The following is an 18,790-nucleotide window of genomic DNA, read 5'->3' on the forward strand; positions in this document are numbered from 1 at the left end:
ATTTATTAGATTAATTAATAAATTGTTCATGAATAATGTTCACACGGTCATTTGTAAATAAGAATTTTATTGTCATCCACCTTTAGTTACTCATTTATAATAATCTCTATAAAATAATAAATTTTGTACTCTCAATAATATTAATTTATAAGAGATTTACTGTCGAAGTGTTTTCATATAATTATTTTTGTTTTTCCTGGAATATTTTTTATTTTTTATTTTTTGTCCCGGTTACATGAGAATATGTTTCCTTATGGGTGTGGAAGACCTTTTTGTGGTCGAATTATGGCGTATAAATAAAAATCCTCGTATCTACCCTAGATAGATCAAGGAGACGAAGTTGTTGAAGCTGATGGAGGAGATGGTGGTGCTTCGGTTATCCACCAAAGTGAAACAAGAAAGTAGACCATACCATACCCAGATCGGGGGGAGGTGAGCGAGGATTTGAAAGTAAGGTTTTCGAGGGCAATTGGGAGCCGCAGTAGCCTTGATTACCCACTTATTTGGGAGGAGCGCTCCTAGATTCGAGACAATTTTGGGTCAACCTCCGATCTGTCCAGAATGTTTCATCCCCCTACAGGACTAGGTGCACACAATCAATCGCAGAATCTCTGTCACTCATGCGTGTCCCCGAGGAGGAACATCCCAATGCTATCAACAAGTTACTGGAGGCGCTTGACGCCACAGTCTCCACCGAGCTGCCTATTGACGTGGCCATATGGGATATGACTTTGCGATTCGGCAGCGATGCCGTATCTGAATCCATGGACATGTATAAGCCCAATCTCGTTCCCGCAACAAGGTCATCGATTGAAGCCCTGGAGAGAGTGAACCTCGATCATACGTTGGCTTTTGAAGATCCATGTGTAATTTGTTTGGAGGATTTCAGTGTTGATCAAATGGTTATCCACTTGCCCTGTTCGCACTATTATCATGAACATTGCATTGTCCGGTCACTGGAGATCAGTCACTTGTGTCCCCTCTGCCGATACCCAATGCCAACTCTGGTGGAGGAAGTGCCTCCTCCTCAACCCTGTTGAGCCCCAGTAAGCCTCTTCATTTATTTGCATTGCTAGTTTAGTTTCTTCTATTGTCACAGTCCAGTGCTGTTCAATTTGCTGAAATTATAATCTTTTGTACACTTGTATTATATAGGGAATGCTTTACAACTGGTCATTGCCTCTTCAGGTTTCACGTCTTGTTTCAAATTATAATTGAACTGGTGTTTTTTTTTTTTTTTTTAATTCCATCTAGATGGCATGGCTTTCTCTGACAATCTAACTACTTATGTATAAGCCTGTCCATTCTGAAACTGAAATGGGGACCCGGCAGTTCAAACTGTTTTGGTTTCAATCGAACGGACCTGCCATTTTTGCGAAGTCTCTCCTCAAACTGACTTGTGTACATATGTAGTACCAATGTGTCACGGGCCGAACTTTGCAATGCGCAAAGCGGACCGTGCGGCACTTGCTAGCAAGCAAGTCAGCCAAGTGAGTACCTTGCAAGGAACAATGAAAGCCACACGATGTTAAAATAGTGCTAGTGACAAGCAAGAACACAATTATATGAATGTTGGGGCAACCACGAAGAACAATGAATAATCGAAAGGAAAGATCAAAGAGCAATCTCACGGGGATAATTCCTCTTTTATTGATGGTAAGACGGTAAGGGAGGCAAAAGTACATGTGCTTACCTATACTAGTTCCGTAGTCCAAACTATGCCGACTAGGAACCCCTCCCTATAGAGCATATCGGCCTTACATGAACCTGGCAGGAGGAAACATGAAAAAGGCCGAGGAGACTAATTGCTAAATCAAATAAATTACATAATTTGTAAATTACCAAAACAACCCTAGCACGCAAGCAAACCAACCAAAGGCTTAACTAATGACCCTGGACAAGGTTGCTTGCGGCATTACAAGTGCGGCCCCTAACATCCTCCCCCACTTAAGCTGTCGGCGCTCTCGACGACTGCCTTGATCTTGAAGTCTTCAATCTTCTGCTGGAACTTCTTCTTCAGGACGTCAGCATTCTCCCAACTGGTTTCTTCATCTCCAAGACCCTTCCACTTGACCAGGAACTGCTGGCATGGGCGCCTTGACACTCGGATCACTCTCTCTGCTAGGATCTCCTCCACTTCTTTCGGCTTTGGTGGTCTGATGTCGACGTGCTCCCGAACAGGCTGGTTGCGTGCTTGATCTTCACAGTCTGGCTGGTGCGGCTTGAGGTTGCTGACGTGGAAGACGGGGTGAACTCTCATCCAGGCGGGAATATCGACTTTGTAGGAGCACTTCCCCACTTTAGCAATGATGGGGAGCGGTCCTTCATACTTCCTGAATAGTCGTTTGTCTCTGGAGCGCAGGAACCTGAGTTGTTCCGGAAGCAGCTTGACAAGGACCATGTCCCCTGCCTGAAACTCCCTGGGCTTGCGGCCTTGATCTGCCCACTTCTTCATTCTTCCCGCCGCTTTCTCTAGATAGGCTTGAGCGATCTCGGCATTAGTCTTCCACTCTTTTGTGAAGTTGAAAGCACGCGGATTCGCCCCTTTGTAGACTTCTTGCACCGTATGCGGCAAGAGAGGCTGTTGGCCAGTGACAATTTCAAAAGCACTCTTGTTGGTGGATGAGCTCTTCTTCGAGTTGAAACAAAATTGTGCAACATCGAGCAATTGCGCCCAATTCTGTTGGTTGGCATGAACGAAATGGCGCAAGTACTCCTCCAACATCCCGTTGAACCTTTCTGTTTGCCCATCAGTCTGTGGGTGATAACTTGAAGATATGTTGAGCTCAGACCCGAGCAACTTGAATAGCTCGGTCCAAAATCCCGTGAACCTAGTGTCTCGATCGCTGACTATGTTCTGAGGCACACCCCAATACTTTACAACATGCTTGAAGAAGAGGCTTGCTGTGTCTTCCGCCGAACAGTACTTTGGGGTTGGCACAAAGGTGGCATACTTTGAAAACCTGTCAACCACAACCAGGATGCCTGATAAGTCTCCCACCTTCGGGAGGTTAGTAATAAAGTCAAGGGAGACACTCTCCCACGGGCGAGTAGGAATAGACAGTGGTTCCAACAGCCCTGGAGTCTTTTGGCGCTCAATCTTGTCTTGCTGGCATGTCAGGCAAGTCTTGGTGTATTCCGTGACATCGTCTCGCATCTGGGGCCAGTAGTACCCCTGCTTGAGGAGTGCATGGGTCCTCTGCCATCCAGGGTGACCTGCCCACAGGGTGTCGTGACACTCCCTCATAAGCATTCTTCGCAGTCCGTCAGCTCGCGGAACAAACACTCGTCCTCCTTTGGCCATCAATATGCCATCCTCCATCCAAAATCGACGGCTCTTCCCTTCCTTCACCATTTTCATGAGGGATTGCGCCACGGAATCCTTCTCCAGACTCTCCTTGATACGTTGCTTGATGTCTGTGGCAATGATGCTGCTCGACAAAGTGGCCAACACCTTGAGGGTGGCAAGGTCAGCCTTGCGACTTAGAGCATCAGCAACTTGGTTTGTGTGCCCAGCCTTGTGTTCGAAATTGAAGTCGAACTCAGCGAGAAACTCTTGCCATCGAGCTTGCTTTGGAGTTAACTTCGGCTGGGTCAGGAAGTGGCTGACGGCTGAATTGTCTGTCTTCACAAGGAACTTTGACCCCAGCAAATAGTGTCGCCACGTCCTCAAACAGTGAATTACGGCTAGCAACTCCTTCTCCTGAGCCGCGTACCTTCTCTCAACTTCCGAGAGTTTATGACTTTCATACGCAACAGGGTGCCCCTGTTGCAGCAGGACTCCTCCTAAGGCGAAGTCAGAAGCATCTGTCTGGACTTCAAATGGCTGGTTCAGGTCGGGTAAGGCAAGGACCGGATCTTCCATCACGGCCTTCTTCAAATCTTGAAAGGCCTTCTCCAGTCCCATGTCCCATGTCACTCCTTTCTTCAAGAGTTCAGTTAAGGGGGTCGTCTTCTTTGAGTAATTCTCAATGAAACGTCGGTAGTAATTGGCCAGCCCAAGAAAAGAACGTAGCTCTTTCACATTCTTGGGGTTTCTCCACTCCTTTATGGCTTCTACTTTCTCCATATCCATCCTGATTTGACCCCTTTCAATAATGTGACCTAAAAACTTGATGGTCACTTGCGCGAAGGAGCACTTTTCGCGCTTGACATACAACTGGTTGTCCCGCAACCGTTGGAACACCAACTTCAAGTGCTCTACGTGTTCTTCTAGGGTAGAGCTGTACACCACTATGTCATCCAGGTACACTACCACGAACTTATCTAAGTACTCGTGGAAGACTTGGTTCATCAAAGTGCAGAATGTGGCTGGCGCATTGGTCAACCCGAACGGCATCACCAGGAACTCAAAGGCGCCATAACGGGTGACGCACGTTGTCTTGGGTTCATCTCCTTTTGCAATGCGAACTTGATAGTACCCCGAGCGGAGGTCTAGCTTTGTGAAATATTTGGCACCACTGAGTTGGTCAAACAGATCTGCAATCAGAGGGATCGGGTACTTGTTGCGCACCGTGACTTTGTTGAGAGCCCGATAGTCCACACACAGTCTCCAACTTCCATCATGCTTCCTTTGAAACAGCACAGGTGCACCAAAGGGGGCTTTAGATGGCCTAATGAATCCCGCCTTGAGCAGGTCTTCGAGCTGCTTTCGAAGTTCCGCCAGTTCTGGGGGCGCCATTCTGTAAGGTGCCTTTGCAGGTGGTTTGGCCCCCGGAAGCAGTTCGATCTCATGGTCCACACTCCTCCTTGGAGGTAATTCTTTGGGAAGTTCAGGAGGCATCACATCTACATAGCTCTCCAATACCCCTTCAATCTCCTTCGGAATCACTTCTCCTTTAGTCTCATCCTTTATCAAAGGAACTGCTACATAGGTAGGCTCATGACGCTTCACTCCTTTCTTGAACTGGAGGGCGGACAAGAGACGGGGTTCACTTGGTTGCTCGATTCTTGCCGGAACCACACACGGCCTTTCTCCCATAATAAGTATGTCACACCCCGAAATCTGAATTTAAGTAATTCATATTCGAAGCATGAACCTCAAATACCCTGTTTATAATCTCAGAATTTTTTTCTCAAAATCAACTGCACATTACACCTCTCGATATTTACATAAACCAAATCCTCAAGCTACTTATTACAGTACACTCTCACCAAAACAAATTATAAAGCTCAAGAGAGCACAATTCTCCTCACAAAACAAATGCTATAAATCTAATACTAATACTCTAAACCGCACGATCACTGCCCTGATTCTCCTGACCTGTAAGACTACCCGCTACACAATTTGAATAGTGTACCGGGAGTTGCAACAACACAAAACTCGGTGAGCTTTTGACAGCCCGTATGAGTAAACAAGAAAGAACTGTTGATTTATTCAATTATATTTATTATAACTCAAGTAAACAATCAACACACTCACAAGGTAACTCCAAAAATCACATAAACATAAAAGCAAGTATATTCTCGATACTCTCTTTTAAAACTCAACATTTGACTGATCACAACCAACAACTATTGCAACATTAATATGTGAAATAACATTAAAGCAAAGCATGCTTGATTCTCTTTTCACTAACACCTTCACATATTAACAATATATCACAGATAGATATTTGATCAAAATAATATAAGTACACTTTTCATTTTAGTGAATTTTCGGATTAACTGGTAACAAATCATAAATACAAGTGCTAGGGTCCAACGTACTATACCCAAAGCACGAGTAAGCCAGGTTGACTGGTAACAAATCACAAATCCACGTACTAGGGTCCAACGTACTATACCCAAAGTACGGGAAAGCCGCAGCATACTAGGGTCCAACGTACTATACCCAAGTATGTATACCCAAGGTCGGCTACTTCCTTCCTATGAGTATAATAGTGCACTATCTGTAGGGACTAGGGCCCAGGCTTAACGTCTCATAACACCAAAACATATTTACCAGTAATTCATTTAAGCACGGGGTTGTAGGAATCACCCGGCTTCACAACTGTACTTCTCAGACATAATCAAATTCACAAAATACAATCTTTATCATTTATAGATCGTATATATGTATATGTACACCCACATCAAGAGACATATTATTTCAAGATAAATTTTTATTTCTTAAAATAATTTCCACATAATCACATTTGGGCATATAAAATGGCTTTCACATCATATGATCAATATTCTATTATTCAACAATTAAATGCGAGATTAATAGCTTGAATAATAATAACCAATCAATTCTCAATCATTTCATCACATCAATCACACATCAACCAATATATATATTTCACGTAAATATATATATACGTAATCATCCGCTCAGGGATGACCACTAATACCAACTATAGTTCAAGCATAAAAACCGTGAAATTCATTTGTATAAATGAAATCATTTTACTTACCTATGGACCGTAGTTGATCAAGTCCATATGATTTAAAACAAATATTTATTCCACAAATATTTTCACACAATTGCGATAAAAATAAAGTAATTAAATTTATTTGGTTCGTAATATGAACCACGTGAGGTTTACTCACCACCTCTAATCCAGCTGCGTCTTCTAAAAAGCCAAATATATCAATCCGAATCGTCCACCAAATCAATCCATCGATCACCTAATCCAATAATGATCTTAACTTAGCCAACAACTCATAAACGTACTTAAACGATGATCCAACGGTCGGATTGAAATTAAACGATGATCCAACGGTCGGATCGAAATTATATGATGATCCAACGGTCGGATCCTCACGGATCGCCCTTAGGATCATCCTCCAATATTATCACGAAGATCCAACGGTCCAATCTTCCTGAATTGCCCTTACTAATATCTCCATAATTTTATATGAAAATCCGACGGTCAGATTCTCACGAATCGCCTTCCGAATTACTGTTTTACAATTATACGAAGATCCAACGGTCGGATCTTTGCCCGTGACCTCACAAAGTCATCGGTACAGTCATACGATCAACATATCTAAATTTGAAGCAAAACCAATGGTCTGATCTTCGCAGATCGTAACCGAAGATAAAACGTAAAAACCGTAAATAGTAACGTAAAAACGTAAATCCACTATTTATCAACTTTTTCTAACATGACCATGTTATATATCAAAACGCTCGTATGAATGCATAGATCATCGCCTAGATAATGAAAACTCGAAATATGGTCTGACGCGCCGCCACAAGCGGTGGTCAGTGGGCGGTCAACGCGGCGGTCAACTCCGGGTCAACCACCTCCGATGGCAAAGCGACCAACTACAAACTTGTTCAAAATGAAAGGGTGATCGACTTCCATACCTGGAGCTAAGTCTGGTTTGGCCTAGATCGTCCTAGATCAAGCTTGGAAGTCGGATTAATCATGGGGATGACCAGGGGGAAGAGGAGATCACGAAAATGGGAAGGATCGGCCCGTGCAACGCCGGCGTCGACGTTTTCCGGCCGGGTCGGTTTCCCTCGTCTGGGTGTCTTCGATCCAGCTTTCGGGGCAGCGGCGGAGCAAAGCGACACCGGAGGGAGGCTGTGCGTGCGACGGCGAGCTCGGGGAAGGCCGGGTCGTGGCCGGAGGATGCCGGAGGAGAGAGAAAAGTCCGGGTCGGGTCGGCGAAAACCCGCCGGGTCTGAGGGTCGAAGGAAGAGAGAGAACGGAGGTGCTGGGGGACTATTCCGCAAAATCTCAATTTTTTCGTCCTTAATGAATAAATCAGAAATTTTCCCCTATTTATAGAAAATTCCCAAATTTCAAATATTCATAACTTATTCATACGAACTCCGAATATTGCGTTCCACATATGCACGCGATCGTATCGACGAGCTCTACAACTTTCATGAAGAAAGTTTTCCCAAATTTTGAACGGATAAAAAGTCAACTTTCTCGAGCCCCTAAATAACGTTCGTTTTCGAAAATAAAATCGTTCGAACTAATTCCACAACTTCTTCAAGCTTCGTACTCGCTCCTACTATCGTGAAATCAGTTCTAAAAATCCATGGAATTTAATTTGGATTTTTCGGGGTATTACAAAGTAAGTGTTGGGCACTAGGAATGGGAATAGCTTTGTTCGCCAACAAGAACTCCATCCCCAATATGACATCAAAATCGTCCATCTGGACAACTACGAGGTCAGTCTTCCCTTGCCAGTGACCCAACTTGAGTGATACCCCTCGAGATAGTCCAGTTGTAAGTGAGGCCTTAGAGTTCACAGCTTTCATGCGGCCAACATCCTTCTCCAACTTCAGCCCCAACCTCCGTGCTTCAGGTTCTGACACAAAGTTGTGAGTGGCCCCTGTGTCAACCATCACGCTCTTGGCTACCTTTCCATTAATACTACCATCTATGAACATCAAGCCTTTAGCCTGGGACTTCTTAGGTGATTGTGGTCGCTTCTCCACCGCACCCAAGAATCTTAGAGCTCCCATGTGACCAGGTTCCTCCTCTGGCTCTTGCTGATCTTCCATTTCTTTCGAGTGAATATGAGCCTGTAGGGCAGAGAGGGCGGTCTTATGAGGGCACTCATTCACTCTATGCGGTCCTCTGCATAAGAAGCATGCTAGTGGCTTTGGAGCATAGCCTGAGGGATTAAAGGGTCGAGGGGTGAAGACCCCTGTCGAGGCAACAGGCTTGGACGTTGCCGTGTCCCTCGCATTCACTACTCTCCTGTCCCCTCCTCCTGAGTTGGAAAACTTGGACTCCGCTCCCCCACTTCTACTCGGTCCAGGCCTTACATTTCTGTTAACATTCACATTCGAAAACGGCTGAGTCTTCTTAGTAGAGTTCTCTTCGAATGTGTAGTCCGTCAACCTTTCAGCAGCAGCCTGTGAGGAGGCCAAATCTTGGACTCTCTGCCGCTGAAGTTCGGTCCTCGCCCATGGCTTTAAGCCTTCCAGGAAATAAAACAGCCGATCCTTCTCTGACATGTCCGGGATGTCAAGCATGAGCACCGAGAACTTGTTTACAAAGTCTCGGATGTTGTTGGTGTGCTTGAGCTCCCTTAGTTGCCTTCTAGCAATGTACTCTACATTCTCGGGGAAGAATTGAGCTTTGAGCTCCTTCTTAAGATCCTCCCAGGTGTCAATGGTGCATACCCCTCTTTGTATGTCATTATACTTGGTCCTCCACCATAGTTTAGCATCTCCTGACAAATACATTGTCGCCATGTTCACCTTCACCTCTTCCGAGTCTGGCTTCACTGCTCGGAAGTATTGCTCCATATCAAATAAGTAATTCTCAAGCTCCTTGGCATCTCGCGCCCCTCCAAAAGCTTGAGGTTCTGGTATCTTTACCTTCCTGTAGTCCGTCACAGGTTGGTTTCCCATCGCACGGATGGTTAGGTTGAGCTTGGTATTCATCTCCACCAGCTCGTTTCTAAAAGCATCAATGGTGACTCGGACATCTTCTGCCATATTGTCCACGGCCACCTGGAGTGTGTCAAGGGCATCACTCATCGCCCCCATTTGCTCGTTCGGAACAGGAGCTTCTTCCTCATTTCTCTCCCTTCCGCTACCTCGAGCTTTCCAATTTTCAAGGGCCACAACTCGGTCCTTCAGGCTCTCCACCTCTATCATCCGCGCCGCCAACTCATCTAGGTCGACGCGGTCCAACACATTAGTGATATCAATCAACCTATCCGGCACTCCCGCAAGTTCTCCGAGTTGTTGGTCATACCAATCGAATCTTTGTTGGTTTGTCATCTTCCCCGTCATCGTAGTGAGCTTCTTGAGCCGAGTTGGCTCTGATACCAACTGTCACGGGCCGAACTTTGCAATGCGCAAAGCGAACCGTGCGGCACTTGCTAGCAAGCAAGTCAGCCAAGTGAGTACCTTGCAAGGAACAATGAAAGCCACACGATGTTAAAATAGTGCTAGTGACAAGCAAGAACACAATTATATGAATGTTGGGGCAACCACGAAGAACAATGAATAATCGAAAGGAAAGATCAAAGAGCAATCTCACGGGGCACAGATGATTGAATAATTCCTCTTTGATTGATGGTAAGACGGTAAGGGAGGCAAAAGTACATGTGCTTACCTATACTAGTTCCGTAGTCCAAACTATGCCGACTAGGAACCCCTCCCTATAGAGCATATCGGCCTTACATGAACCTGGCAGGAGGAAACATGAAAAAGGCCGAGGAGACTAATTGCTAAATCAAATAAATTACATAATTTGTAAATTACCAAAACAACCCTAGCACGCAAGCAAACCAACCAAAGGCTTAACTAATGACCCTGGACAAGGTTGCTTGCGGCATTACAAGTGCGGCCCCTAACACAATGTAATACCTTTGTGCAACTAGGCATGTAATTTTATTGTATTTGAAGGCAGATATATAAATATATTATTTTAGCAAGCAAACATCTGCAGTCACTGTAGGGTATAAAGACTCTGCGAAACTCTCTTCTCTTATGGTATGCAACTTAATGATGACAAGAAATGTATTCTTGCCTGACACTATGATGTTGGTAAACTACAAAGTTTTTGGAGATGTGATTTTCTTTGACCCAATATACAAGATTATAAAACCTTTTGTAGATAGAATTGTTGTTGCTGTGTGGTTAGGTACTGCAGTTTGCATCTTTGTAGCTTTGTCAAACCTGCAATTTTCTTTCGCTGATTTCCTTTTTTACATATTTTTCAGATAGCTATATTCTTGGACCTTGTATTTATGTGTCAACATTTCCTGGTGTTGAGGACAGGGCAACCCAGTACTACTGTCTGAAAAGGTATATATAAACCTTTTCTTTGCAATTGGCTCATGAATAAATCGCAGGCTTGTACAACTTGCTGAGGACAACATGCATTCTGTAGTTGTAATTGGCCTGCATATACTTAGAGAATCTTGCCATTATAAATGAAGGGAGAGTCAAGTAGCTTTAGGTCCATTTTCTCTTTGCTTTCTGTTTGTTTAATTGGTGGTGATATAGGGTTGGCAATACTTGGTTGAGATGTTTAAAGCAGTCATTGCAGTACTTTCATTAGTAAGTCTTCTGATTTAATTGGTCATTAGGGATCCATATATGAATTACACAGTTAGTTTCGTTTGATGTGAGGCCTAATCATCCTGCTTTTATCTTGGGTCAAATATGTTGATGATTGTTTTGGACTTGGTAGTAGAGGACTTGCATTATAGGGAACTTGGACTTCATAATGGGATTCTTCTTAATGTGCTGCTTCGATTTGAGTAATGTAATATTCTTTATCCTCTCAAGTGAAAGGGGTCTTCAAGATACTAAGTTCAGCTGGAAAAGAGGCTGAGATACTGCTTCTTGGATTTTTGGGTCGATTTATGGTGCACGTCCAATCGTTTCAGTTCATGACTTCTACGGGAGTTGGTAAGTACTTGAAACAAGATTGGCTTCCATGCAACTTATGAGTAAGAAATTGCTCCTATTTGCTGGATAGGAAGTGGCTTTCTATTGGTACGATAATTGCGTGTTGGCTAATGGATGTTAGAAAATGATTTTGCCCTAGAAGACATGGAGTTTCTTTGTTTATAAGTTCGCTTATTAAAGCGAGCTCATCATAGACTTGTACGGAGTTTGTTTTGCTTAGAACAGGGTTTTTGGTTTGCTTGCTGGCTATCCTGTTGTAAGTGCAGCTTGACTCTAGCTATTGGCTGTTGCTAGCCATTGATTTTAATGACACCAATTTCTATTTCAAATTTTTTTTTTCTCTTGGTCTTTACTTGTCTTTTCATATCAACTGAAAAAACAATGAAGGTCTAAATATTAAATTTGAATGTCCAACTAGAACCACACTTTTATTTTTTTGGTTATATGAGAATGCGTTTCCTTATTGTACGTGTTGTATGAGAATATGTTTCCTTATCGTTGTAAAAGATCTTTTGCTGGTCGAATTATGGAATTTATGGCCTATATATAAATATAAATCCTTGACGTCGATGGGATCAATAATCCCCAATTCATTCCCAAAGTGTTGAAGCTGATGGAGGTGCTTCGTTTAAACACCAAAGTGAATCACGAAAATACACCATTCTCAAATAGAGAGGCGAGCGAGGATTATATTCTGGTGAAATTTCACTCTGGTGGGAATGAAATTATTGTATTCCACGGCAATTGGGAGCAAGGTTGCTTTTGATTGCCCACTTATTTGGGAGGATCCAACGCTCCTATCTCACAGACAATTTTGGGTCCACCTCCGACTTGTCCAGAATGTTTCAAACCGCTAATGGACTAGGTGCATACAAGCACTCAGAGAAAATCTGTCAAGCATGCGTGTCCCCGAGGATGAACATCCCATTGCTATCGACAAGTTACTGGACGCGTTTTACGCCGCCGTATCCACCGAGCTGCCTATTGTGGTGGACATATGCGACATGATTTTGAGAATCGTCAGCGATCTCATATCTGAATCCATGGAAACGTATGAGCCCAATCTCGTCCCCGCGACAAGGTCATCGATTGAAGCCCTGGAGAGAGTGAACTTCACGTTGCCTTTTGAAGATCCATGTGTTATTTGTTTTGAGGGTCTCACTATTGATCAAATGGTTATCCACTTGCCCTGTTCTCACTATTATCATGAGCATTGCATTTTCCAGTCACTGGAGATCAGTCACTTGTGTCCCCTCTGCCGCCACCCAATGCCAAACCTCTAGGAAGTCCCTCCTCAACTCTGAAAAGGTTTAAACTTGTCTTTATCTTGGGTTATATGTGTTGATGATTGGTTTGGACTTGGTAGTAGAGGACTTGCATTGTAGGGAACTTGGACTTCATAATGGGAATGTGCTGCTTCAATATGAGTATTGTAATACATGTGGTTAAGATGCATTTGTCCCTCACAGTCCCTTAAAACTGTCCCTTAGATGAGCAAATCTGTATTGTAATATTCTTTATCCTCTTAAGCAAGGTATTAAAAAGCGCGCCTCAGGCGCGCCTTGAGGCTGAAAAGGCGCGAGGCGCATGAGAAAATGAGTGTGCTTTGCTGGTGAGGCGCAGAGGCGGCAAAGGCGCAGATCAAGGCGGCAAAGGCGCCAAAAACGCGTCCAGAGGCGTTCAACGCGGACGCTCAGAATTTTTTTTTTTTTTTTTTTAACACCAAAACGACGTCGTTTTGGTGTTGTTGGGAATTAAAACTCCCTTAGGTCTCGAGCTGCAGTCATTTTCGAGTTGCTTCAGCCTCCTTCATCAAAACTCCTACTCCTTCACTTCCAAATCTCAATTCCCAAGCAGCAAATTTGATAAAATGATCAAGAGCCCATTGGTTTTCTCAAGGATTTTGCATTTCGCTCTAAAGGAGGCTGTTTGCAGAATTGGAGCAAGAAATTTTCACTTTCAGAGTTGATTTGATTTGAAGAGTTTAAGCCTTTAAGGTATGAATGTTTATCAATTCAATGTTGCGATCCAACTTTGTTTTTCTTGTCATGATAGAACTAGTCCCACCCATGTTTATGGTCAAAGTATATAAAAGGTTATCCAGACTGAGCAACTGTTTTGGGGTTTATTAAAGATTGAGTTCATCGAAATAAACTCAGCAGAGGACGAATGTGCTAGTCTTTGGTTAATGAGAAAAAAGAAGTCTTCGGTCTTTGGTCAATTTACATACAATAGTTGAATCAACTGATTGTTATGCTGCGCAGTTTGTTAATTGATATGCTGCCTAGATTGTTATGTTTTGATTCTTGGCAGAGTGTACATTATGCCCAGATTGTTATGCTTATATGTAATTGATAGGTATATTTTGATTCTTGGCAGATTGTTATACCCAGATTGTTATGTTTATATGTAATTGATAGGTATGTTTTGAATATTGGCATATTGTTATGCCCAGATTGTTATGTTTATATGTAATTGATAGGTATATTTTGGATTCTTGGCAGATTGTTATGCCCAGATTGTTATGTTTATATGTAATTAATAGGTATGTTTTGAATATTGGCATATTGTTATGCCCAGATTGTTATGTTTATATGTAATTGATAGGATGCTATGTTTTGTGCAGGCAACAATGTAATATAGCTCTTTATACGTAAGGCTTACGCCTTACGCCTCAAGGCGAACGCCTTACTGAGGCTCTCTCAAAAACGCCTCGGCTACGCCTTAGCCTTTTAAAATATTGCTCTTAAGTGAAAGAGGTCTTAAAAGATACTAAGCTCAGCTGGAAAAGAGGCGGGAGTGAGATTTTGCTCATGTATTGATCAAGTGCTATCAGGTGCTCATTCTCTTTGAGTTCACTTTCATAATTTGTGTTTTACTTGAATTTCTATGTGTGTGTGGATGAGAAAATGTATAAGTTTATTATAGGTTCTGATATACGTGTCGACTCTGGTACTATGTTGATATTGTGAGACTGAGAATTTTGGTGAATCTGATTATTTCTCCTTTGGAAGTACATTCAACTGTCTGATTTATTTTCTAATGTTTTCTTCTTCTTTTGTTTATAAACCAAAACTTGGTTCTTCGAGGTAACAAAAACATGAAGTTCCCGATTCAATTATGCTTCCCGGCCAATTCGTTGATTAGGTCCTCCTTTGCAACCTATGCCCCTATCAACAATGTAAATTGTGGATGCCCTAGAGGCTTCCAAATTTAATTATAGTCTTTTAGTATAAAAAAAAAAAAAAAACCTATGCCCCTATCAGAAAGCACGGAGTATGTGTACATATTATAGTGAATTGCTAGATGAACCCTATGAAACAAAATTCATGATACCTCAGCAACTTTTCTCTGCTACTTTTGTTGTTGTTTAGCATTTCATTGTAATCCCAATCCCCTCCCCCAAACAATCTTTTTAGCATCTTCTGTGCTTAATTTGATTGTTCAACATTTATATTTAGTGGCTATTTATTAGTTTTCTTTTATTGTTGTGTATAAGTTGCGATTTGAACTTGTATAATCACTCATTCTTACTTGTATTATTATTACGTACTGTTGCTAATTAGGCACTCTTTTTTCTTTAGATATTTACTGTACATACATGTACATTTGCAAGCATAATTAGCTCTAATGGGCTACGCTCATTCTACCACAAAGGTATTAATTCCAACCAAAGGAGTGACATGCAGACACACCGCCAGGCGGGCTACAGCCCCAACGTCGGACCACCTCCAGATCGCCGCCGACGCGCCGCCACGCGCCGCGCCAAGATGGCATCAGAAGCTTCTGAAACTGGAAACTGAGGCACATCAGTCCCACATCGAAAACAAAGAGAAGATCAACCTCTTCCTCACCTATAAAAGGTCCTCCCCTCTCTCCTCATTAATTACGCATTCAACACTTACCTACTGTTACTTTGTCAACATAAATACATTGACTAACTTAGGCATCGGAGAGTTGAAGACCGCCCAACGCGGTCTCACTCTGACGCCCTTTGTATTTTACTTGACAGGTAGCGGAGGCTTAGAGAGCATCACAAGTATCGATCCGCCCACCGGATCAGCGTTAACAAAGGTTCAGCTACCGCCGAACTTTTAGACATTAACATTTACTAACAAAATAACAGCACGATGCTGCGGGGCAGAAAGTTCTTCTTAACAAAAATAACTAAGTTATGCTTAAATAAACTGAAAGATATACGTAATAAAGTGAAACGAAATTATTTATAAGCATGCATCACGATTATTGCTTAATATTGAAGAGAAGTCGAGGCTAGTAGTGCATTGATATGAATTAGCTTGTCACCATGAAAATGAGACTACCGAATCAACTCAATGCCACTGAATGTTATTCGGCTTTAACATGTTCTGTTTATAACAGTTTTCGATAAAGAAACACCAACATTAGATAACAATGACCATCATGTAATTGAACAATAGCTCTCAATTCCAGATGAAACATGACCCATGTATCTTACATCATATCCCCAAGAATTTTCATCTGCTCTTTGAAAGAAAATAGGACCGATTATAAAAGTTATACAGTAGAAAGAACAATGAAGAACTTGAAAGAAGGCCATATAAGCAGACACGATAAAGGAAGCAGATTGGACAGAAATGGTTACGGACACCATATATCAATATTCTAGAAGTCACTACTACTAACAGATTATAGCAACCCCAATCTATCATGTTCCTAAATTTCAAATTCGATCTACATCTTTACTTGTTCCACTTATATGTCTATAATATATGCATAGCAAAATAACACCCAATTAGATAAGTATTGTTGCTACCTGATCAAAACCTAGACCCAAATGCTCCTCTTTCCCTTGGCTCTAGTTCTGCATCCTATGAAGTTATTGTCCAGTTCTGCAAGGACAGGGAAAAAAATCACACCCAATTAAATAAGTATCGTTGCTACCAGATCAAAACCTAGACCCAAATGCTCCTCTTTCCCTTGGCTCCATTTATGATGTTATGACGGATTCATATATGCAGATCTGTATATATGAAATTTGGTGGTCCTTTAACAAAGAAAGAACTGAAAAAAAAAAAAATAAAAAATAAAAAAAAAAAAAAAAAATAACTGTTTAAGGAAAACTGAATTGGGAGAGAATTGAGTCGTGCTTTCATTAATAATAAGGACCTCTTTATATAGAATATTACAATACATAGAATCAGAGTTATACAAGGAAAGATAATCGTACAATTAATCGGATATCTCCGAGAATATCTCTAATTCAAAACCCTATTACAACTAGGTCAAGTAACTTAGAGTTTGGGCCAGACACATATTCTGGATTTACTTGAACACTCCCTCTTGTGTCGCCCAAATGTGGTGCTCCTCTCGTTGCCTCATTAAAAACCTTGCCGAGTAACAAAAACCCTGTGGGACAAAAATAACCTCGGTCGAAGGGGAAAAAGAGCACAACACACCCTTCACGTTTCGAGATCATACATGTAGACATCTCCCCCTGATGTCTGCATCTCCCCCTGATGACAACGGTCATGGGAGTTCGGATAACTTCTGGAAACGATGTATGCTACTAACATGTTTCTCGAAAGTGGAATTTAGGCATTGACTTAGTGAGCAAGTCTGCCACACTGTCCTCAGATCGAACCTAGTTCACTTTGATCTTGAGGAGAGTCTGTTGTTGCTTATTATCCTTGGTGTTGTCCCTTTTGATGTAGCATTGCTTCATTTGTCCAAAACAAGCAGCATTATCCTAAATGTTTGTAGGCTCATCTATGGTAGACTTCAAACCATAATTGTTCGAACATGCATAATTATATATACATTCACGAACCACATCGTGAAGAGCAATAATCTCTGCATTGTTCGAAGATATAGCGACTAGGGTCTGTTCTGTAGACCTCCAAGATATCACGGTCTTTTACCCATGGTGAACACTTAACCAGTTTGGGAAGACTTTTGTGTGGGTCAGAGAGATACCCAACATCAGCAAAACCTTCCAAACCACATGTTGTTTTGGGATGGGGATAGAGGACGCAAGCCAGTGTTGGCGGCGTTCCTGGTGTGTGATGGGTCCAAATCCATAATCTCTTTATAGGGATAGAACAAGCCCATATCATTCGTACATCTCAAGTACCGAAAGATATCTTTTACACCAATCCAATGGCGTCGCGTTGGCGCAAAACTATATCTAGCTAACAAGTTCACTGCAAATGAGATGTTCGGTCTTGTGCATTGAGCTAAGTATAATAATGCGTCTATTGTACTTAAGTAAGGCATTTCTGCTTCTAACACATCTTCGTTATCATCCTTTGGACGAAGAGGATCTTTTTTAGGATCAAGATTACGGACGATCATTGGCGTGCTTGAAGGCTTGACCTTGTCAAAATGCCTAAGCATTTATCATCACGATGCTCAAGTTCTAAACCGAGACATAATCGTGTTCTCCCAAAATCCTTCATCTCAAACTCGGATTTCAAGTGTTCAGCGGTTTCCCTTAACTCTTTAAGGGCTTCCAATGAAGATCATGTCCAACATGAACCGCGATAGAATCTGAAACTTGTTATGAAAACGCACGGGCATATCCCTTCCCAATCAAGTAGTCACTTTAGTGAGCGCTTCAACTTCATTGCAAACGCGTTCCATGGTCTAGAGCCACTTGACTTGGGTAAATGAAGTTCACCATGAACCTTCATGTACATTCTGTATCTAGATCCCTATAGAGATACGTAGTGACCACATTTGTAAGCTACATGTTCAGTTATTCAGAAACTACCAAACTGATAGGGTAGTGGAGTGCAATGACATCCATTACGAGAGAATATGTCTCATCGTAGTCGATTCCAGGGCATTTTGTGAGAAGCCTTGCTCCATAAGGCAAGATTACCATATCTTTTTCTCATCACACTTTCTAACGAAGACCCATTAGTCAACAGGTTTTATGTCAGGCGGTGTTGGTATCACTGGCTCAAAAACCTTCATCTTCGGTAGAGAATCCAACTTAACCTAGATCGCATCCTTCCATTTAGGCCAAATCTCTCTACGTTGGCATTCATTCATCAATGGAGCGTAGTTCGATATCATCGGACTCAACAAACTTATGCACAACGAAATGCGCAACTACATCATCAATTATTATGGAGTTTCTATCCCACGTCTCATGTACACTAGTGTAATTTTCATAGAGCTCTATATTCTCAGGAATAGGTTCTGACGTTGAGGCGTCCCCCAACGATAACCATAATCCGGAAGATTCTCATGAGACGGATTTTGAGTCTTGATGATCAAAGGATTGGAATGTGCCAAAGTATCCTTCAAACCCACGGGCCTCCCACGCATCTTATGTAACGTCCCGTATCTTAATTTATCCGTTTACTAATCATTTGGACGGTAAACGACAACCACTTTCATCTTTTACTTTGTTTCAGAACTTTTAGTGACCCTAAAAGTTGACTTTTTGTTTGGGTCAAAATTTGAGAAAATTTCCTT

At 42.2% G+C, this 18,790-nt stretch overlaps 1 long non-coding RNA gene across 1 annotated transcript; it reads left to right on the top strand.

Moving 5' to 3' along the window:
• Positions 1-12,965: 12,965 nt before the first annotated feature.
• LOC133722870 (uncharacterized) lies at positions 12,966-14,342 on the top strand. Its single transcript, XR_009852904.1, has 2 exons — positions 12,966-13,323; positions 13,953-14,342. It is a non-coding gene; the product is annotated as an uncharacterized LOC133722870 (long non-coding RNA).
• The last annotated feature ends 4,448 nt before the right edge of the window (positions 14,343-18,790 follow it).

Source organism: Rosa rugosa, chromosome 7, assembly GCF_958449725.1.
Source record: "Rosa rugosa chromosome 7, drRosRugo1.1, whole genome shotgun sequence".
Lineage (NCBI taxonomy): Eukaryota > Viridiplantae > Streptophyta > Magnoliopsida > Rosales > Rosaceae > Rosa > Rosa rugosa.